The sequence below is a fragment of the Taudactylus pleione genome, unplaced genomic scaffold (assembly GCF_031769625.1).
Source record: "Taudactylus pleione unplaced genomic scaffold, aTauple2 ptg000755l, whole genome shotgun sequence".
NCBI lineage: Eukaryota > Metazoa > Chordata > Amphibia > Anura > Myobatrachidae > Taudactylus > Taudactylus pleione.
In genome coordinates this window covers 1,716,959-1,722,958 of record NW_028285157.1, presented here as the reverse complement: position 1 = coordinate 1,722,958, position 6,000 = coordinate 1,716,959, and the positions used below count along the sequence as shown (strand labels likewise).

The window sequence follows — 6,000 nt, the reverse complement described above, 5'->3', positions numbered from 1 at the left end:
GTATTGCGACACCCACTTGCAGCTTTGCAAACCCAAGCATCGGCGTACAATGATGCAGCATTTGTCGTAGATCATTTGATTATCACAGTTCCGAGAAACCTTATGGCTACTCAGAATGGACACGGGAACAGATGCTGGATCCACTTTCACTGCATATGGAATCGCAGACAGACTGTGACACACCCCAAAAACTGTTGCGACAAGCTGCGGCTCCAGAGGTGAGTCTGCAGCGCAGTCCAAAATTCAAATAGGGGAGTCACACCAACTGCCCTTCCAAACATTGCCAGCCGGGACTCACTGGCAGTTGTTGTGACTCCATTTGAATTTTGGACTGCGCTGCAGCCCCACCTCTGGAGTGGTCACTGGTTGTGACACACCTGCATTCTTTGCCGCCATTCTCTATTACCTCCCCACAAATGTTCCCTGCCTGTCAATCACGCTGCAAGTAAAAAGTTGCTGCGAGTGACTATGGTACCTTGACACATGCGCAGTGCGACTCAGATTCAGGCGCAGATTGACGTTTATCGCTCAACTGCACAAACATTACAATAGTGTTAATCTCTGAATCAGGCCCTGTGTCCCCGGAGGATCCTAGATGCTGAACCATCTCTAAAATTGTTGGAATTCCAAACATGACCATTGCTGTGTGGGGGTGGTTTCCAGCTTATCTAGAACCACTGTCCATTCTTCTTTATATTGCTAAAGTGATATATAAAGTGCCTGATTTCAGTATATACATCCTCACACCATTTTTTTCTTTGGAGTTTAAGTTTTTTTTTCATTTAGTGTAAATATTCTCTTATTAAATTGATGCTTGCAAATTATAGAATTCTAAGCATGTTGAAATATTTGCTATTTTCTTATCTTTACTGATTCATATGAATCTCACTAATATATTACAGATGTAACAAAGTGATAGAACAGTCATAGCCCAAAAATTCAGTTTTGACAATAAACAGACAGGGGCTGTAATCTGTACCATGTAAAGGGTGGAAATTACAACACTGGTTATGTATGTTATATACTAGCATATTTAGCAATATTATTTTTACTAAAATAATATGAGAACAGGAGTTTTCAAACCCTTTTCACATTATTTTGTTATCTCTTAAAATATATTAAAGGACTTGTGAAGCAGTTTTCTTTTTTTTTTAATATTCTACTCCAAGCCCTTACATTGGCATTATTTTAGTAAGCAGATCGCATTTCCAATACTTGTAATGGGAAATGTGATCTGCCCAAATTTTCTAAAATTAAATAAATAAAAAAAAATAACGGGGGAAGCCCTGAAATAAAAACACGACCTGGAGATGGCATTATTAGGGCTTTCCCCCTGTTACACTGACAGGCAGAGCAGGGAACGGGCCCCTGTGATCTGCTTTGTGTGTCACTCTAAATAAAGCACAATATGATCACTGTAAAAATATAATTAAAGAAAAACACTTACTGTGCCTGCACCCAGGGACTGGTGATCTGGTCAACTCCTCAGTGACCGCAGTCAGCTGATCGTCGGGCTGCTCTGTGCTGTAAACTGAGATTCCGACATGTCAAGTGGTCAGCTGCTCTGTGCTGTAAACAGAGATGCAGGAATCTGTTTACAACACATTGAAGCTGAACGGGGTCAAAGAGCATGAGCCCATTCAGCTGACCGGAGTCACAAAGGAGCTCACTGTATCACTAATCAGCGGTCCCCATAGTGAAGGTAAGTGTAACCCTAGTGGGGGTCCACGGGAAATGGGGGGGTGGTCATGGGGGAGCATTCTGAGAGGCATAGCATACTGCTCATGCTCGGTTACACTCTCAGGGTAGTGCATGGAGAGAGATTCGCAGGGAAGAAGCTTTCTCGCAAGCATCCTCGATAAATTCTTGCAATATATTCAAACATCGCACTGCGATTTTGGGAGAATTTATCACATCCCATCCGCATCTCAGATAGTGACTTCGAATTGTGATAAATATGCCCCATATTGAGAATTATAGGATTTTGTTTCTTTTTAGAAACATTAAAAAGAACACAACCACAAGATACATATAAAAACATTTATTAAATATACAATTTTTCCTTTTTTTAAATAAGCATATTTAAAAATATACACAATTGTGTTAAAATATAAAAATACATTAAAAAAAGGCTCTTAATCGAAACAAAAAAAACAAACTACGAGAATAAAATTCTGTGTCCAGCACAGAAAGATCTAAACCTCCCAGAGATCAACTCCTGTTAAAAAATCCCAAATTAATGACACAGCATTTTTTAGCCAAGTGCAGATTCTTTAAAGGGAAACTAAAGTCATTTTAGTAAGTTATCATACATTGTAAAAATACACTGCCTTCCGCTGTTGACAACAGATCTGCTGACTCGGAAAATTATTATATGGTCTCCCCATCCTTATTGAATTCAGGGGGTCATTCAGACCCGCTCGCGAGCGCAGGACGCTCGCAAGTGGGTCGATGTTGCCCCACTGCGCATGCACACGACGGAGGGAGCTCCGTCGCGCGCATGCGCGAGACCCGGATAGTGACGGGCTCTCCGTCGCTCCGGGTCTCGCACCAAAGGGGGCGTGCTGTCGATGTTGATTAACAGCACGCATGGCTGCCAGATGGAGGCGTTCCCATGGGAGCGCCTACCGTCTGAAGCCGGCCCCACTGCCATCACTAGTGATGTCAGTGGGAGTGATTTTGGCTCTGATAGAGCCAAAATCACTCCAGGGCTTGCGGCAGTGAGACCCTACCGCAGGGTCTCCGTCGCAACCCCGATGGTCGCGATGGTCTTGACCATCGCGACCATCATCATGGACGCTCGCATAAGCTGTGGGTGGTCACCCACAGCTATGCGAGCGTCCAGGAGGACGCTCCATTTTCATGGAGGGCCCTGATTCAGAGCGAGCGCTCTGGTCAGAGCGTTCGGCTCTGAATCAGGACCTCACTTATAATTCATCCCACTCCTGAACTTAAAAGGCAAATTCCAACAAAAACAAAAAGTTTATTTTTAGTAGAACTGCTGTAGCAATGCCACAATCAGCATGAATCCTGCAATCATGTGAGAGTCCAGCACAGGGGATCCTCCCTAAAAAGTTCTAAATATTATATTTTATTATTGCTTTTAGTTCTCCTTTAAGTAGGAGACTCCACCAGTCTGGCCCAGTAATGAACTAAGGGACTGATTCACTATGGATGACTATTATAATCACAGCTGTGATTACGCACGCAAGTCTGCTGCAAAAATATGCTAATAAAATGTAATCGCAAAGCCGTGGCACAGCCAGCATAGACGCACACTACCGCAATCTCAAATCTGTAAAACCTTATAGTCCTGCGTATATATCGGCCCTCACGCAGAATTACAACAGGTCCGACCTTACTCAGAAATTGCTAACCTTGTCAAATGCAGTTAGTGCTCAAGCTGCGTATTCCGTCGCAGTGGCTAATTTATGCACACCTAAGTAACAGCGTTCAAATGGACAGGCACGCCTGCATTTCTCTTGCCACTCCCACGTCACCACCGCCATACGCTGACCCCCCCCTCCGTCACTCACTCTGTGATGGCTTTGTATCTGCGTAAGTGATTGCAGTGCGATCGCTATGTTAATTCACGCACGCACACTGCGGTGCATACACATGTGCAGTACACACCATCGGCCGATCTGAGTACGCTGTTGCAATTGCGATCTGTAATGAATCAGGCCCTAAGCTGACTGATGAGTGTTGTACTCTCTATAGTTCATGTATAGGTTTGATTACAAAGTGCCCATCATCTGTGTTCCATGGGGCAAATACATCAAGCACAGAGTAATGTTCTGAGCACAATTTAGCGACTTCTTGTCTAAAACTTTAGATGGAAAAATCGTAGTACCATGCTATCACAGAAATTAGGGTTACCATTTCTAATGAAGTGCAAAACAAATATTGTCTATGTCATAATACCACATTGTTTGTGTTATTTCCTATGACAGTTTGTAAAATGCCATGCTCATATACATTTACACAGCTTCTTATAACGAATATATAAATTACAATCTTTTGTTTTAAAACAGAAATGAACCTATACTGGTAACATTCCATTCCTATCCATAAAGTGACGGCAGCATGAACAGAGGCCATGCATAAATTGCTTTTATCTGTCTGCCCACTCGCCATTGCTGGCAGCTTTCCTAAGACTAGAGTCCTTAGGGAGGAGTTTTAAGCAAAGAGGAAGCAGATGAGTGTACATAACTAAACAAATAAACCTGAAACAAATGACTAACATGATATAATGGCAGTTTGACTGATATCCAGTATATCTTTTTACAATGTACTATAAGCAGCTTGAAAACTACCGAAACTCCTTCAACTCTGTTACAATGTCAGTTCAATAAGGCTACCAGCAGTTGTTAGCCTGACTGCTTATCTGTACAAACCTCTGCTTCTATTCACAGAGTAAAAAAATGTATTTACAGAAATGCACTACTGGTGTGATCAGCTTTCACCTTTGTACTTACATAAACCAATAGCTGTGTATATGACAGTCTCAGTTTTTCAAACCCTTCCTATATATGAGACACTTTACGCTATCCCCCCCCAGTCTGTTCCTTGGGTAGGTCATGCCAATAAAATGTGTTCAGTAGAGTAAATAATAGTCACATGAAAACCTATGGACGGAAATGATTTTTCAGGTATTTGTCTGGCTCATGAGAAAAGCCAGCCTCCGGCTAAGTAAGAAGCAGGGTGAGTCTGCTTTACATGTTTTAACCTCACAGGTGACAAGATGTACACTAGGCGATAATCAGGATGCAGTCTTTCGCAACTCATGTGCATTCCAAGTAAGACCTGCTCCGTTGGCTGTCAGCAACCTTTACAATTCCTTCTTCAAACAGTGAAATCAGTTCTATAAAACAAAAGTTGCTTGCATTAACAGTTTGTAGCAGAAAGAGTTAACAATTTAATGCTATACAGTTTGTTTACTCGACCAACAAAGCCTAGGACTAGCCTACCTCTCTCAGGCCTTTGTATGGCAGTTACAAAACACACCTGTCTGAACATAGAATGGAGTTATTTCTTACCAGGTTTTGCCTTCCCCAGGAATTTGGCACTATCAACACTGCTTTTCATTGCTAAATTACAATTGATAGCTCCTGAGCAGAATAACACACACACACACACACACACACACACACACACACACACACACACACACACACACACACACACACACACACACACACACACACACACACACACACACACTTCAAAGTTTAAGATCACCCCAATATAGACATTAAAATGGACCATTCTTTTAAACTGTAGCGAATCCATGAAAATAGTCAGGTCTCGGTGCTTCATTTTTAAAACTGTATATACTGTAATTAGATTTATTAGACACACAATGAAACAGCTACAGGATTTTGGAGAGACAAAAAGGATATGGGCCAATTTATTAAAAAAGAAAAAGCTCTATCGCTGGCAATAGAGCTATTTCTCGCTTCACCTATACAACAAAGATTTACTGCTGGCATGAGGAAGCTCATGTATATCGTGGCTAGCCAGGAACACAGTCACATATTTATCCTTTATTTATTCATGCCATTATTCCTGAGGCAACCTTGGCAATATATTTTTGATAAATTGCAGCAACATATAAAGAATTTTCTTTTTTGTTTTTAGTTTTTTAAAGTGATTGTACAATAAAAATGTCAAAACTAGTTACTGTAATATGCATGACAAATAATATTTCAGTGCACTATTTTTTAACACCAGGTAATCTTGTTCATACAGTATATGGTGTATTGATAATTTTGTTTATAGTACATTTTTCAGGTATTATTGCTTGCTTTCTGTACCACACTCTACCCACCAGTAACCTGATTAGCATGTTGACCATCCATAAAGCCTCCTATTAAGATGGGTAATTTTCGAGTGGTCAGTCTCTGATTCAGCACTGCCTGCTCAGAGCTGCCAATACTGTATGTATTGATCGCACAGTACCTCTGCCTCTGAGATAAGAACAAACATAAAAATAATTTG

At 41.3% G+C, this 6,000-nt stretch overlaps 1 protein-coding gene across 3 annotated transcripts in view; it reads right to left on the bottom strand.

Moving 5' to 3' along the window:
• Positions 1–2,083: 2,083 nt before the first annotated feature.
• Positions 2,084–6,000, bottom strand: part of LOC148477053 (uncharacterized) — a 67,985-nt gene continuing 64,068 nt past the window's right edge. For all 3 annotated transcript variants that reach the window (XM_088457301.1, XM_088457303.1, XM_088457302.1), the window contains exon 9: positions 2,084–4,864. The gene's annotated coding sequence lies outside the window, so the exon portion shown is untranslated. The remainder of the gene's footprint in view (positions 4,865–6,000) is intronic.